The sequence below is a fragment of the Macaca nemestrina genome, chromosome 9 (genome assembly GCF_043159975.1).
Source record: "Macaca nemestrina isolate mMacNem1 chromosome 9, mMacNem.hap1, whole genome shotgun sequence".
Lineage (NCBI taxonomy): Eukaryota > Metazoa > Chordata > Mammalia > Primates > Cercopithecidae > Macaca > Macaca nemestrina.
Window position 1 is genome coordinate 72123428 of NC_092133.1, and position 17721 is coordinate 72141148.

Consider the following 17721-nt stretch of genomic DNA (forward strand, 5'->3'; position numbering starts at 1 on the left):
ACATAATGCATACATTTCTGAAATAAAATAAAATAAATGCGTGCTTTTAGAATAGGCTGTAGTTACATTCCTCTCTCATGCCGTCGACATCAATTTCCCCTGTAGATGATGGAGGTGCGATGTTCAGACAAATGCTGACGCAGACAGACAGGGGCTGGCAGCTGAGGGGCAGCGGCCTGACAGGTGACGTCTCTCCGGGGTTGGGGAATGGCTGCTGGGAACGCAGGTGTCTGCTTGCGGCATCACCGGTCATCACAGGCTGGTGGGGCTGGGCGGTTGTGGCTCTCAGTCTCAGGCAGTTGAGGCTGACTTCTTGTGCAGCCCTGTGTGATGTCTGGATGTAGGGATATACCAGGAAAGTGAATGTAGATAATGCTTTACCCAGGGCCCCTCTGTAACCACCTGTCTCTTCCCCATCTCCAGGTAACAGGGGCCACTAAGAAGTGCTGGATTCATTGGCTTCTTAAGAAATTGTTATGAGCACTCAGGCCCCCTTATCCCTACATAGAGAGGTGGAAACTGTACCATGTTCCTGGCTGTGTATTCTTCGGATATCAGGCTCAAAGCATTTCAGCTAAGAATCTCAACATCTGTTGATCAGCAACAGACTTGGCAAATAGTGGTGCTTAGTAAGTAGCACTTGAGACAGGACCTGATTTGCGATTCAATTTCTAATAATTCATAAATGACTCTATCATGGATAGCACTCAATTTGGGGGCCATTATGACACTTCGAGAGGCATAGAAAGTAAGGCATTGATATAGTACAGTTTACTCTTTTAGAAGCCTGTCATTCATATATATACAGAATATATGTTAATCAGGATAAGCATATATTAAGGTATGTTTATTAAGTCACAAGAAGAACATCTCTTACTTGGCCAGTTTGTGGGGTAGGGATGGTTTGGGATTGCTCTGTAACAGACTACCACGAGCTTAGCAGCGTGAAACAACACTGTTTACTAGCTGTAGGTTGGGAAACTCAGCAAGCCTGTCTGGTAAAGAGTATCAGATAGGAAACAGATAGCAAACAGCACAAGGCTGGAATCAGGGTGTCAGCCCCTGTGTGTTTCTTTGTGGAGGCTCTGGGAAGAACCCGCTTCCAGACTCTGCCATGTTGTCAGCAGAATGCACTTCCTTTTGGCTGTAAGACTGAGGTCCCTGTTTTCTTGCTGGCTGTTGGCTAGGGCATATTCTCAGACCACATGCCCGTCTCCATCTCAAGTGAGCAACTCTCTCTCATGTTGACTCCTCCTTACCTTTCTGATCTCTCTGACATACGCTTCTGCTACCAGCCAGAGAAAACCACTGCTTAAAAAAAAAAAAAAAAGGCTCACATGATTAGGTTACACTCACCTAGATAAGCAGCATATCTTAAGGCTACTACTTGACTGGTAACCTTCATCTGCAGAATCCCTTTTGGCATGCATTCTCCGTAAACATGGAAGTAGGATCATGGGGAAGCAAGGGTTATGGGGTCATCTTAGAATTTTGTCTTCCACAAGCGTATTTGGTGTGACATTTGTGTGGTAGATTTTTCAGAGCAACCACTTTCTTAATCCTTATCTTCCTTTTGGTGTCCTGCAACCTGGCCTGGAAAGAAGAGGGTCAACTCTAGGTGGGTTCCATCAACAAATACATGTAGAGCGCCTGCCGCACAGCCAACCTTCCTGTTATGGACTCTTTGTTTATGTCCCCCCAAATTCCTGTGTTGAACTCCTAAGCCCCAGTGTGATGGTTTTAGGAGGTAAGGTAATTTTTGAGGGGTGATTAGGTCATGAGGGTGGAACTCTCATGAACAATGGGATTAGTGCCCTTATAAAAGGAATCCTTGAGAGCGCTGTGAGGACAAAATGCAAAGACATTTATCAGCAACCTAGAAGAGGGCTCACACCAGGATCAGGCCATGCCAGCACCCTGACCAAGAACTTCCATCCTGCAGAATCATAAGAAATACATTTCTGCTGTTTGTAAGCCACCAGTATATGGTGCTTTGTTATAACAGCCTGAACTGACTAAGATACTTGCATTATAGGCAGGAAGTAAAAACCTCTGTAAGATGCACATTCCTTGCTCTCTCCATGTCAAAGTTTTTCATACACATATCATGAGATTGTCAGCCAATCAAGTCATCTGAGGACAGGGGCTAAATTAAGTGGGAATTGAGTGGGAAAGTAAACCCTTGGGAGTTGAAGTGGCAAAGGAAGGCTTCAGGAGATGAAATGGTCAGTGGGCCTTGAACAAGGCAGACAGTTCAACAAGATGGAGAGGGAGAGACGAGGCCACCCAGATGGCAGAGAGCCTACTGTGTGGGGAAATAATGGGAAGTCAGGTTGAGCTGCAGTGGTGGGTCCTCCCCCAACACTTGAATAGGTGTGCTGTGGGGGTGGATGGGAGGCACACTATGAAAAATACATGTGTGCTCATGATAAGCCACATGGGAACAGCCACATGTTGAAATCATGTGAAGTTCCTTTTTCTTACAGAAGCCTCTGGAAGGACTCATGTCCTCCATCCCTGCCTATAACAAGCCTTTGCCAAGGGCCCTCTGCTCTTGGGGTACAGGTGAATCATTCTGAACAGTGTGATAAGTTCTCTACACAAAGTTTGAAGCCCAGCCTGCACATTGAGATCACCTGGGGAACTTGTGAAAAGGATACCAATGGCCAGGGAGTACCCCAGACCAACTTGATCAGATCGCTGGCGATGGGCACGGGGATTGGGATTGTATGGAAATGTTTTCCAGGTGACTTTAATACCACCTGGCCAAGGTGAGAACCGTTTTACTGTATGATCGGTATGCAAAAAACATTCTGCGATTAGTGCTATTCATTCTGATTAGGAGGTGACGTTTGGAGTGGGGTCTTGAAAATTGAGAAGGCATTTACCAAGTAGGCAGTGGGGGATGGGGAATTTCAGGCAAAAGGGGAGCATCATGAACAGAAGCATAAGGATGGGGAAGATTACAGTCTGAGTGGAGATGAAAGAGCTGCCCGCAAGGGAGTGAGGGAGCTGGGAGGCGGTGGTAAGAGATGAGGTGGGAAGGATGGGTTGGGTGAACCTTGAAATAAATGTAGTTGTACTTTGTGGAAGAAAAAAAAAATACTTTATCATCAGGGCTTTGTCCTGATCCAACCTGACCTTCCCCCCAGTTAATCCGAATTACTGAGATTTGACTCCATGTTCAATTTCTCTGAGATTTGCTTTGATTTTGCTTAGAAGTGGAGCCGCTGTTTATTCTCCCAGCGGCTCTGTGTACATGCTCTGCCGGTGGAGTTGCCTGGGATGAGCTGTGAGTCCTCTGAGAACTGCTTCCTGTTTGGTCTGGTAACTCCTAAGCCTGCCTTTCTTTCCTACAGTCTGCATTTGTGGAAATCTGCAGTATTTGAAGTTTCGAGGAGATCAATTTTTCATCCTTTCCTTAGTGGGATAAAGAATATTTCAACCACCTCTGGAGACCAAAGAGTTCTGAGAAGTTTTGAAATAGCTTGGGAAATACACCACGTGCTTCACACTTCATTTTTCTCTTCTCTCTTCCATTGTTTCACTTAATTAAAATATTGTAATGCAAGGAGAGATGAGGCAAACGTTTAGAGAAGGAAAGGGAAATGGGTTCATGTTTAAACTGACTCTGAGCAAGCACAGCAATGGTACTTTGAAAGAATTCTGAGCATGTAGGAAGGTAAACTCAAAATGTTCTTCCTGCGTGAGAAGTGATTAAAATACCTGTGAGCTACAACACTATCGTCGTTAATGAAAACCGTGGCCGGCTTACCCCACCCGCAAGCGCTCCCCCCAACCCAAAGAAAAAATTGGAACATTTTTGGGTCCAAGTTTCACAGATGTTAAGCATTTTGTGATATTACTTAGGGGGTTTCCTGAGCTGCATTAAAGTTGAACCACTAGGGTGTTGAAACAGTTGGGCCCCATAATAAAATATACATGAAAAGGAATTGTGAAACATTGGCTGTTATGTGTTGGTGACAATTAGGTTACTGTTTTAAAAAATACATATCCTGGACACATCTATGGGAGCTTTTTAGAGAATTTTGAGTAGCACTAGAGTAAAGGCGGTTGGTAATTTCTCTGGTTGCCTCTGGCAGGTGGACATAATTTAACAATACCCGTCAGATATGACAAATTGTTTTTGAGTTACATTAGGGCCTTAATAAGATCACATCTGTTCCTATATCCTCCTTAACCACAGAGCCTGATTTAGAGAGCTTTCATACTGGTATGATATTGTTGTTTAAATATTTAGAGGGGTCTAGACATGTACCATAAAAGAATAGACTCTTGTGTATAAAAACACAGTCCTTTTATTCTCAGTGTTTTTGCTTTCATGGACCTTGCATCATTCTCTCTACTTGAGTGAACCACATGTTGCTTCTAGGAGCCAGAAAACATATTTCATTCCTCGTCAGAGTTAGTGTTTTAGAGCTGGAAGAGGCCTTGGAGACCAACTTATCTTCTGCTCCTCTTTAGGGTAGAAACCTGAGATGGAGACAGAAGGATGGGACTTGTTTAGGGTTTCTCACCCCATTAGTGGCAGAACCAGAATCAGGACTTAGATCTGCCAATTTGCAGTTTGGTCATCTTTCTATTATGCTAGATGTTGACCCGGGGCCTGAAAATGTGGCCATTGAGGCACTTTGATGTGTCACTGTCCCTTAGAGACTGCAGTCCTTTACAGGGGACTTTCCTGGCCACTGGGAGGGCCAGGCTCTTCGTTGGGCCAGGCTCTTCGTTGTGTATTCAGATTCAGAGCCAAGATCCTCTGTATTCCTAAACTGTCTCCCTGCCTGAAGCCCTTCCCATGCCAGCATATCTTCTGTCACTTCCCTGCTGACATGCAGGCACAGGCAGGTCTCTCTCATGTGTCTGACCACATTGTGCACGTCCCCACCTCTGCTCACGCTGTTCCCTTCTCCTGGAATGTGTCCTCTTTGCTATGTCAGTTCCTGTCATGTCCAGCATAAGCTCCATTTTACCATGCCGTCTCCCAAGCCCACAGAGGTGTGTTAGGTCAAATCCTATGAAAATGCTGTTTTATAGGTGAAAAAGGTCCAATATTGTCAATTTTGTAAGATGCAATCTAACTGTAGATTTTTTAACACCCTCATGTTACTCATTGGCATCTTCTTTTATTCATCATCTCTCTCTCTCTTTCTCTCTCTCCGTGTGTGTGTATAATATAAATTGGGGCAAAATTCACATCATATACATAAAAAATCAGGGTGAAATTCACATAACATAATTTGCATATTTTAATTTTTTTTTATTATTAACTATAGTCCTCATGCTGTACTTTAGACCTCTAGACTTAGTCATTCTACATAACGGCAACTTTGTGCCCTGTGACCTATATCTTCCTATTTCTTTTAAAAATAAACTTTAAGAACACTGTATTTTGGAATAATGTTAGATTTACAGAAAAGTTGCAAAGATAGTACAGAGCATTCCTGTAATTCACCTAACCTAATTTCAGTTTCTCCTAGTGTTATCGTTTCCTATCACTCTGGCACCATTTGTCAAATTTAAGAAAACATTGGAACAGTATTATTGACTAAAACTGCAGACTTTATTCAAATTCCACGGGTTTTTCTATTTCTGTCCTTTTTCTGTTCCAGCAACGAATCCAGGGGCCAGAATACCACACCGCTTTTAGTTATCATGTCTCCTTAGTTTCCGCTGGTCTGTGACAATTCAGCTTTTCTTTATTTTTCCATGATGACCTTGACAGTCAAAATACTGGCCAGGTATTTTGTAGAATGTGCCTCAACGTGGGTTTCATATGATGTGTTATTTCATGATGAGCTTGGAGTCATGGGTTTTGGGAAAAGTACCACACAGGTGTTACATTGTCTCAAGGGGTACATGATATTAGCCTGGCTTCTCACTGGAAATGTTAACCTCAGCTGCTTGGTTAAGGTATTTGTTTGGGAGGTTTCTGCACCGTAAAGTTACTGTGTGCAGCTTCTTTTCCTATTGGCATCTCACCACCAGCTAGATGAACATTTCTTCTCTTGGGAGCAGGAGCAGGCTTAGCACTTTCTGTGTCTCCAATCATACCTAATGCCATGCCATGTTTTATATACAGTGTAAATGCTCCACAAACATTAGTTAAGAGGTCATTACATAAAATAATTTAATTTCAGACTGACAGAGGTGTTTGGTTTAAACAACTGAAACAATACAATTCCAACTTACTGAATTCTCCCTGCCACTAGTTTGGTGGTCTTGGTTCACTGCACTTAAAGGGTAAATCGTAAAACTACTTTAAATTGTTTTAGTTCAAACTACCATGAAGAAAGGATTATCTGCTGTCTTTGCTAAGATCAGAAGTTCTAGTTCAGGACTCTGGAAAATCTGAGTGTAAATTAGAGAGGCACACTTACACTTTTGTAGCTTCTGCTGACTTGTAGCATGGGTGTCCCTATTTGCAGAGGCTCTTACAAGTATGTCAGAGGGTTTGATGATTCTAGAGTTGAGGTATTGTTTAATGAATTCCTCATGGCCCCAAAGAATTACCACTGTGAATAACATTTTATTTCATCATCATAAAAATCATTTTTCAAATAGTTATCTGTGCAGATGTCTCAGAGTGCTATTTTTTGGGGGGAGTTTATATTTTGACATGGCCTTTATGGAAGACAGAAACAATTAGGACACAGGGAAAACAGGGAAGAAAACAGAATTTTTATTATATTAGGGTTGAAAACTAAATGCTTTGGAAGTGAGAGGGGGAGGGAGAGGGGTTGTTCTTTTATAAATTTCCTTAAACAGAGATCTTAGGGGTAGATCATGTAGGGTGATTCCTTTCTACTGTGATTGAAAAGTTGGTATTCTGTGATGATGATTTAACCTTGGTTCTGAAGATATCTATGGGAATTAGAGTAGCCTGATTTATTATTCCATTTAAAGAGGTTTATTTTTTTATTTAATCTTTTTTAATATGGGGAAAAACAACTCTTCAATAGTATAAATTAGTTCGTGCTAGTTTTTCAGTCTGAGAGTCTCATGATAACTATACTTGCTTCATGCTTTATTATGTAATTTAATTTTTCATGTCTTTCTTTTATTAGCTGTAAAGTAGGTTTAGAAAAAATAATTAGATTACGAGGTTAAGCCACAGTTAAGATAAAAATGACAGTTCAATAAAAAAGTTGAATATAATTCCTATCTTCTAAAATAAAATACAGCCGCTAAGAGATTTAATTATGGTATTATTCAAATAAATTTTGCCTCTGCATTGAAAACACTAAGGAAAGAAACTCGGAGAAAAGCACGTGGTTAACAAGCAAAAAATAATGTGATACATAAAATTATAATTTATGAAATATGATAGGGGCCGTATTGAGAGGAAGAAGAAATAACACAATTGAGTAGCTACTCCTAAAGAGATACACTGGGATTACTTAAGTTACTGTGATGGTGAGACCACTAGCTTTGGTCTAACTTTTTGTGTGCTAAATTGTGAGTTTTCACCATTTGGGTGATCTTGGAATGCCATATCCTTTCATTAAAATGATCTGTAAATGGTTAGACATTTTAGGGTCATAGGGTCCTAAAATTAGATGTAGAGGAAGCTTCAGAATCTAGCCCTTCATTTTACCTAAGAAGAAAGCAAAGCCCCAAGAAGCCAAGTAGCTGTCCCAGGCTGAGTGTGTAGATGGTAGGTTTCCAGAGTCCCGATTGAGTGTCCCCTCTTCTACACCAGATTGCTATTAGGATTGATTTTTTAAAATTAAATCAAATTTTTAATAAAGTAAAACAAGAATACCTTTTAGAAAGTCAAATAGTATTGTTATGCTTAAGACTTCTAATAAATAAAAAACTAGTAGTGCCATGCCCCACCCTCTGCTAGTCTAAATCCTTTCTCCACAGGCAACCATCTTCAAATTTGTGAGCTATCATTTGCTATTTATCTTCATACTTAGATATTTAAGTAAGAGACTTTTATTGTTGTTTAGCGGGGTTTTTTTTTGTTTGTTTTCGAGACAGAGTTTTGCTCTTGTTGCTCAGGCTGGAGTGCAGTGGCACCATCTCAACTTACTGCAACCTCTGCCTCCCAGGTTCAAGTGATTCTCCTGCCTCAGCCTCCTGAGTAGCTGGGATTACAGGCACACACCGCCACACCTGCCTAATTTTTGTATTTTTACTAGAGATGGGGTTTCACCATGTTGGCCAGACTGGTCTTGAACTCCTGACCTCAGGTGATCCTCCTGCTTTGGCTTCCCAAAGTGCTGGGATTACAGGTGTAAGCCCCCATGCCTGGCCTTCTTAGTGATTTAAGAAAAAATTTAGACATCTATCAAACTCATTTTTCCTTATATTTCCTCTATGTAACTGAACTCATTATATATTCTTTTGCCTAATAATTACACTTGTAGTCCAGTTATAGAAATTTCTACGTATTAAAAAAAGGAAAACATTTCGGGCCAGGCCCTGTGCTTCTCATTTCTACAACCTGGGGAGATGGCATGAGATGCTGACCATCATCTAGCTCGAGATGGCACTGTGTTTGCTCCATGATGATTATGGTTCCTTTAACTCACTGTTTTTCGGGCTGGGAGATGCACCCCATTCCTGAGTTGTAAAATCAGTTTAGTGGGTTGTAGCCAACATTATAAAAAATAGGACAGAATAGAAAATATCAGAGTTCAATAATGTTCAATATAAGACACCTATCTTCTAAAATAAAATACAGCCACTGAGAGATCTAATTATGGCACATAATTAGGACAAATACTAGTTTATGCAACTTTTATATCAGATATATACATTTATATGCATGTGTATATATACACACATACAGAATTATACATACACATTACATGCAGGTAGATACATATACAGTTAACCCTTAAGCAACATGGGTTTGAACTGCATGGATCCACTTATATGTGGATTTTTTCCCAACTCTGCTGCCCCTGAGACAGCAAGACCAACCCCCACTCCTTCCTTTTCCTCCTCAGCCTACTCAATGTAAAGATAATGAGGATGAAGTCCTTTACAGTGATCCACTTTCACTTCATGAATAGTAAATATGTATTTTCTTCCTCATGATTTCCTTAGTAACATTTTCTTTTCTCTATCTTACTTTACTGTAAGGATGCAGTATATAATACATATAACATACAAAACGTGTTAACCTACTCTTTATGTTATCAGTAAGGACTTCTCTGGTCAATAGTAGACTATTAGCACTTTTGGGGGAGCCAAAAGTTTTATGTGAATTTTTGGCTGTGGAGGGTCGGTGCCCCTAACCCCCATGTTGTTTAAGGGTCTACTGTATGCATACATACACACACACAGGTATATATTTATACAGATGTATATGTATGTATATGTACATACACATACATATATATCTGTATATGTTTGTGTATATGTGTATGCATGTGTATATGTATTTATTTTGTGTATTAGTACTCAGTGTAAAATGTATTTCTTTGAACATATGAGATTATTGATTTTTTGGTTTTAAAAAAACACCAGTCAAATATAGAAACTTTAACCTACTTTTAACCTACTGTGTCTTACTGTGAGTCATGGACACAAATATTTGGGAGAAATTTAAATAATTTCAGTTGTCTTACATCAAAATAAACTTTGTTTTCTTGGCCGAGTTTCAGTTTTGTTATCTGTAAAATGAGAATAATTGTATCTACCTCAAAGAAGGGTTCGGAGGATTCAAAGAGTTAGTATGGCCCTTGCCCATAGTAAGCACCAAACAAATGTTGGTGGCTATTGCTATGGTCCTCACCATCACTGTTATCCTCCACTTACCACCCCCAGACCCTGCAGTGATCTTTGTTTCTCATTTCTCTTAGGACATCCCCTTTCAGACCCATCAACATTATTAAATCCATAGCTCCTCGCATTAATGGGTCACACGTACTGATTTTCACCCTCGGAAAGGTAGTACCTTAGGTAGTACCTTAGTGGAGGCCTTCAAGATTGTGTGCTCAAACCAGTAGTTCCTGCAGTGGGCTGTGCATCCAGAGGCAGGCAAGGCATGGGCTGGAATGGACTTACACAACGAGGAGGTTTTTCTCTTTCCAATTCTCTTTCAATCCTTTGGTTTAAATCTAGGGGAGAACAACAAGTTTGGTGCTGCACTTTAATATCTTCCTACTGTATTTTTTATATATATATATATACACACACACAAAGATTGGGACTGAGGCTCAGAGTAGCTAATAAGGAGTAGTTATTTGGCATTTAGTAATAATTTTTTGTTTTCATGATACTTAGACATATGATTCTGTTTGGTCATTGGCAAATGAGATTGGCTTCTATTATGGGAGTGATATAACATGTCTTTTTTTTTTTTTTGAGACGGAGTCTTGCTCTGTTGCCCAGGCTGGAGTGCAGTGGCGCGATCTCGGCTCACTGCAAGCCCCACCTCCTAGGCTCGTGCCATTCTTCTGCCTCCGCCTCCCGAGTAGCTAGGACTACAGGTGCCCCCCACCATGCCTGGCTAATTTTTTGTATTTGTAGTAGAGATGGGGTTTCACCGTGTTAGCCAGGGTAGTCTTGATCTCCTGACCTCGTGATCCTCCCAACTTGGCCTCCCGAAGTGCTGGGATTACAAGCATGAGCCACTGTGCCTGGCCAACGTGTCTTTTAAACATCAATTTGTTGAAGTTAAAATATTCAGTAATTAGTACACGTGGTATACTTTGATATGGTGACATCATGAAAGTGTACACTAATGACACAGTTTTGGGTCATGCTGGTTTGTTCCTAAATGAGACCCAGAGATGTTAAGCAACTGAGCTAGGGAGAGTTAGAAACAGCTAGGAGCAGAACCTGTGTCTTAGATATGTTCTCACTTTGTTAGGGTTGACACTCTAGGGTCACGTTAAATGAAGCCTGTGTTAAACCAATGAGCTTCTTTTCTTCTGGCCTACTTTTTGTTTAAGGGTTTGTTGCTACTGGGTTTGTCTTGAATGAATTTACTCCTGCAATTCTGAGACCAATTCTAGTCTGAATTGTATCATGCGTAGCCCCTTTTGGCTACCATTGATCCGTGTCCACCTTACTTTTATGATTCTTCTGTTGTACAGTATTTTTCTTCCTCAGGTTTTGAGTTTTCTTTGCCTGTCGTTTGAGATTGTGCCTGATTCCAATAGGAGAAGAGAGCACCATGCCGTGTGTTAATTGTAGTGGCAGATGAGTTGACTTTGTTTCCTTTTCCTCCATATGTAAAATGTGTGTTGTTGCAAGTTAGATAATCTCAAGGTACCCTGTTCATCTATAAAGCCGTACAAAACCATAATCTCACTTATCCATTCGTTCTGTGGATATTTATTGAACATTTATATGCCACGCACACACTGGACTAGTTGGAAGTGCTGAGAATAAGTAGTATCTAAGGCCAGTGGGGACCTTACCCTTGGGAATCTTGTATTCTTATTAGAGGAGACAGGTGATATATAAACAAATAAATTTTAAAAAGACAATTTCCTATGGTTCTAATAAAATAGAGTAATGGCATAGGAAGTGATTTGGAGGAAGAGGCCTGATTTTGATATGGTGGCCATGAAAATCCTCTTCAAAAAGCAGGGAGCTGAATGGTGAGGAGGCAGCTGCGAGAAGCTCAGAAGTATGTGTGGGTGGAGGGGACAGCATGTGCAAGGCCCCAGGCAAGTACAAGGAGGAGAAAGGGGGCTGGTGAGCTGGCCAGAAGGGTGGGGACCAGAATGCAGACAGAGGCAAGGGAGGCCAGAGCCAGTCTGTGGAGAGGGTTGAGCCTAGAAAGGAGTTTGGCTGTGATTCTAAGGGTGATAGGAAAGAAATGAAGCCCCTGATGAGTTTTAAGTAACTGGATGATGGAATCTGATTTGTGTTTTTCACAGCCACTCTGGCCGCAGGTTAGAAATTAGGCATGCAAGAATGGAAGTGGGGTGGTCCAGTTAGCAAAGTCATTGTGGTGGTCCATGGGATAGATGTGGTGCTGTGAACTAGATGGAAAGAAGTGAAGAGATTCAGGCTGTATTTTAAGATAGCTCAGCATTTGCTGGTGGATTGACTGTGGGAATGAAGGAGAGGAATCAAAGATGTGTCCTAGAATGATGAGTTACAGCTATGGGAAGGCAAGATTCCTTTTGCCCTTGATGACATCCTTATGCTGTCATTGTGCCTGGATTTTGTTCTTCTGTATATGCCCATTACTGCTTCCAGCCAGCCCCGCCCAGGGAAGAAAAATCCTCCCATGCCTTTGGTTAGCCTGAAGGCTCTCCAGTTCTTCCTTTATCTGACCTGCATTCCTCATGCTGTGCTTAGGCCTAGGTTATACCCTGTGAGGAGGTGGTTTTATAGGGGTCTTGTGGGCAGGGCAGATGGTGCTATTAATTCATGCTTCTGTTATGGGAATTGATGGCTTGTAGCCAGGATGCCATGTTGATATTTATGACTGGTTTCTATGAAGAGTTCATGTTCTCAAAAAACGTATTGTATTCTGTTTTCTGAGAAAAAGTTGAAGACAGGCTGAGCAGTGGATATTTTTTCTCTTTTCATTTTCCCAGAATATAATACAACTTGCATTACAATAAATTCAGTCAGTTCAAATGTTTTTCATCTGAAAAATTGAATACATTCTTTTTTTCACCTAACTGCAAGGGGTGAACTTTTATATTTTTATGGGCTTTGTTGTTTTTACTTGTCACAGTTGCTGGTATTAGTTCACTAGTAAGTAATGACTTTTCTGTATTGAGAAAGACAGATGACTTATTAGATGTCAGAGGCCATCTGAAACATTTTCAACTCAGCATTTTTAATAGCTATTCTTTCTTTGATTTGTTTTTTCTTCTTTCTCCCCTTTTCCCTGTTTCCTTCATCCAGCTAGCGTGAATTTTTTCTCTCTCTCTCCACTCTTTCTCTCTTGGTCACCGCCTGTCTGTGTATCTTCTGAGTGTTCTTACTGCAGCCTCAATCCATCCAGGGTCCATAGGAGCCATAGATTGTTGCTAGATAACTTTTCCTGCAATTTTATTCTATGGATTTCCTATGGAAAACATTCTTGTGTATCTATGGGTATGAATCTAATTTTTTAAGGATTAAATAAATAGTGGACAGTGTGCTGGAAAGCTTTTGTTCTTGACCTCATGGACAAGTTTTTATTTTTTTTTTTAACTTTTGGCTGCTTTCTACTTTGGGGTTCTTAGGACAACATAAAAATAACTTCTTCTCCTTCCCTTCATCTACTGTCAACACAGATGCAGTATTTCACTTCACTGTGTTCTTTGCACATCACTTTATTATGCTCACAGTCTTAGACAAAGTCTTAAATGAAACAGTGAAACACCATTAATGTAGGTATGGTCAGCTTATGTAGTACAAATGGGCTTCATTTGGGGCACTATCTTATTGCCATGTCATTGTGCCTAGCACATAGCAGGTGTTCGGCAAATATTTCTTAGATGAATGAATGTCTACCTAGATGATGATTAGGAGCTCCATTAGATGGGATTGGGGGGAAGTTTTTGAATAGTGAACAAGACAGACATTATTATAACGGCAACATGCATTCTAATGAAGAAAGAGACAAATGTATAAAGAAGACAAGTATCAGATGGTGATGAGTGCTATCACAAGAGTTAAGGTAAGGTGATCTGCTGTGCTATGACTTGGGAATCAGGGAAGGCTCTGAGAAGATAATGTTTAAGCTGAGATCTGAGTGACAAGAAGGAGCCAGTCAACAGAAGATCAAAGAGCAGCAAGATTCAGGCCAAGAAAGCAAGCAATGCAAAGGTCTTAGGCTGACGCAACCTTGGTATGTACATGGTGCAACATCGCGGCAGCAGCAGTAAAAGCTAGCCAGGATGTGCTGTGGGGAGCAGGCAGCTGTGGTGTGCAATGGGGTCAGAGACGTGCCTGGGGCCAGACCAGCTGGGACCTAATGCTACAAATAAAATCCATACTCCTCCACTTGCTTTGCAGTGGGAAGCTTTGGAGGGTTTTAAGTGGGACCATGGCTTATGTTTTTAATGTATTGGTATGGCTGGTGTGTGGAGAATGGATTGTAGGGGAGCAAGAGTGGAAACTGTGGTGATAATGTACTAGATGTTTCTTTGCTTCTCAGTGGAATATTTTTCTTTGAAGTTCACCAGACCTTTTTAGTTAGGGAGAGTGTAGCTTGTCTTTGTTTACTGTTTCTTGTGCTGGGGCAGAGACTTCTGTTTGCTTACCATATCCATTCTCTTCAACGTTTCATTGACAAAACCCTTGCTTTTTAGTTGGGATAGTGCCACCCTTGCAACTCTTTCCTGGCAATTAGAAGCTAGGTGCAGCCATGTGGCTAAGTCAAAGTATTGCAGAGGACTTCCAGAAAGTCTTCTTAAAGAGAGTGGGTGTTCCTTTCTTCTTTGATTCCTCCCAGTCTGCTGCCTGGAACTGGTTGTGATGGCTGGAATGCCAGCATTCATATTGGGTCATGAAGACTAGGACTACATGTTAGGAGTGGTGGTGCATAGAGTTAGAAGGAACCTGATGACTTCCTGGAGATCCCCAATATCAGCCTTGGCCTGCCTGCCTTTAGATTTCTTTTATGTACCAGAGAAATAAACTGACTTACTTCGACCATTGATTATTGTTTAGTTTTTGTTCTGTGCAGCTGAACATAATCCTAACTGATACAGGTGCTTACTTTCTGAGAGCCTTAATGAACAATAATAGTGATGAGGATAGAATTATCGGGTGCTTTCTATGTGCCCAGCTCTCCCCTAAGCCCTTTGCCTACATGTTTTCTCTTAATCTGTACAACAGTCATGTGGGCTGGTATCACATGTGGGGCTCCAAGGCACAGAAACGTTCAGTAATTTGCCCAAGGTGGCAGACCTAGTAAATTGGAGGACCTGGATTCCAACTTTGGTTCAAATGATTCTAAAGACTCTTTTCTTCATCACTTTGTTGAATTGCCACATTCCTGATGATGACTCTGGAATCACTTTCTCAATCATTTAGGGACTAAGGCCAGAGGGATGATTCAGGAGGCAGATTTGTGTCATGTATTAGTCTTGAACTATAGTGCATTGTGACTTGAACTATATTAATGGGGCTCCAAATTTTAACTATTGATGGCTTTCAATAGGAATTCACATTTCTATCTTCCTGGGGCCCACAAATCACTAAATTCTCACCTGTGGTGAAGACAGCCACAACGGGGAATTGGTTTCAAAGACAGAAAGCAGAAACCAAATTTCCAGGGCTTAGCACAATAGAAGTTTATTTCTCACCTAATATCCATCTCCTTTATCCTTCTGCTACCCTCCCAACCTCCCTTCCCCATTCCCAGGGGCCTCAGGTTCTCTGCTAGGTGCTTTTCTCCCAGTCAGCACTCAGGGGAAGAGGGAGGATGCAGGAAATTGTACGGGAGGTTTGATGGGCCAGGCTTGGAGATGGGATGCAGTGTGTCCCAAATGCCGTTGGCTAGGACTCAGTCACAGGTCACACCTGCTGCAGGAGGCTAGAACGTCTAGCTGTATGTCCAGGAGTGGAAGAAGTGGGTTTTGGAAAGCGCGCAGTGATTCCTGTCACATGCGGTTGTTAGGGGCAGGGGCCCTGGCATTGGTCCACCCGTGTTTACATCCCAGCCTGACTGTTTGTCAGCTGTGTGACCTTGGACCTGTGTCTTAACCATTTTTCCCTCTTTTAAAAAAATGGGTGCAATGGGATCATAGTGGAACTGTTTTGAGGATTCACTGAGTTAAGATGGCACGTATGGTACTTAGAACAGTGCCTGAGACACAATAAGTGCTCAGTAATTGCCAGCTATTTTAAATTAAAGCAGACCATTTTACTCTGCTTTGTAAAGTTTGTAGGGCAGTTTTTGCAGACAATTTTCCTTTTTGTTTTTTTTTGTTAAGATGGAGTCTCACTCTGTCACTCAGGCTGCAGTGCATGGTGTGGATGATCTCAGCTCACTGCAACCTCTGCCTCCTGGGTTCAAGCAATTCTCCTGCCTCAGCCTCCCAAGTTGCTGGGATTACAGACATACGTCACCATGCCTGGCTAATTTTTGTATTTTTAGTGCAGACGAGGTTTCACCATGTTGGCCAGGCTGGTCTCAAACTCCTGACCTCAAGTGATCCACCTGCCTCGGCCTCCGAAAGTACTGGGATTACAGGCATAAGCCACCACACCCGTCCAGCAGGGAATTTTCTTATTGAGCCCTGGTGAGGCAGATGAACCAGAAGAGCGACCTTCTGAAGCCGGTGTCGTAATTGGAGGGAAAGGGTGTGAGGGGGGTGCCGGGAGTGCTGCTTGGGGGCTTGCTGCCCCCACCTGGGTGTGCTCCCTCCTTCTGTGGAAGGGCCAGCTGGACTGCCTCCTATTGCCAAATCTGTTTGAAAAGTCAGAAACTAAGTTCTCACGTCCAGTCTTCTGCCCACTGTGAGGAATGTTGCCCATGAAATTCCTTCCCTATGGGATCCCTTCTCCATCAAGATCTGGTCTGTTCTTGAAGACCCCACTCGGTGTCATGTCATCCCTCAGCCCCGGCTGGGGCTCCATCAGCATTGCTCAGTCCCCTCACTGTATTATCATTCTAGTAGAGCATTTCTACAGTCCGTCTCCTGTGGCAGTGAGGCAGATGCCGGGCTGGGTCCGCCAAATGGAGGTTTCCTAAGGGCAGGAGCTATGTTTGGTACTCCACACCCCTCATATGTTTGTGGAGTTTAATTATTACTTTTATTATCTACAGCCACGTAGAGTTTTGTGAGTGTGGTCTTTGTAGTAAATCAGTGCTAGATAAATTGGCATGGAGTGTGGAATAAAAACAAGTGAATTCTTTTTTATTTACACTGTTTAATATTCGTGTGGGGATTTTTGCCTTCTTTCAGCTCAGCGGTTGTAAAATTCTGTTTTAATTTCTGCCATTATCATAAACAGCATCCTCTGGTTATTATCTGGGTAGAGGATGCTGTATACTAGGACTCTATTGAATTAAGATTAAATAAATTGCCAGGGGTGGGACATAGAGCCACTGTTGCTTTGCCAGTTTTTTTTTTTTTTTCATCAAGAAGTTCACTTGGTGATTTGAATGTGTACATTTATACCTATGGGTTTAGAGTCCCATATATCCACATCTATCTGTTCTTGGTAAGCCACAGGAAAGCACTCACCTTTCTCTCTGAGTATTTGTGTGTACACACATCTATAAAAATGAAATTACCTGCAAAATCACTGAAGATAAAGGTTAGCAAATTCTGTACATGGATACAATCAGTGGTGCTGCACTATGTAGTTAAACAGGAAATGGAGTTTAGTCATTAAGCTTGCGTAGATTGCTTGATATAGTGAATATTTCTTGGAGTTCTATTATTTGTATTTTATTCTCAAATATTTTAAGAAGATAAGCTTCTAAATTCACTTTGGGGCTCCATGTCATCAAATCTCATCATCAGTCACTTAGATCCCTAATTAACTTATACTCTATAGACCCATTTCTTTGCTTCTATTTCTCTTTGCTCTCTCTAATGGTACTGTGAGTTACACTGGAAGGAACAATAAGATTTAAGAGAAGAATTAATTTAGAAAGTTAGGAATAGAAGAGATAAGGGAAAATGAGAAAAAGCAGCTCAGTATTTTGTCTTGTAAATGGCTTTCTTCTCGTAGGCTAAGAAGCCCATTTATCCAAGGAGAGGAGGAGTGTTAATGAAATAGATCATGAACATAGCTATTACAGTAATGAATTTTAACACTCACTTTGTT

At 41.5% G+C, this 17721-nt stretch overlaps 1 protein-coding gene across 1 annotated transcript in view; it reads left to right on the forward strand.

Annotated features, from left to right (window-relative positions):
* LRMDA (leucine rich melanocyte differentiation associated) overlaps positions 1-17721 on the forward strand; it is a 1136435-nt gene that overhangs the window by 310931 nt on the left and 807783 nt on the right. The window lies entirely within an intron of this gene.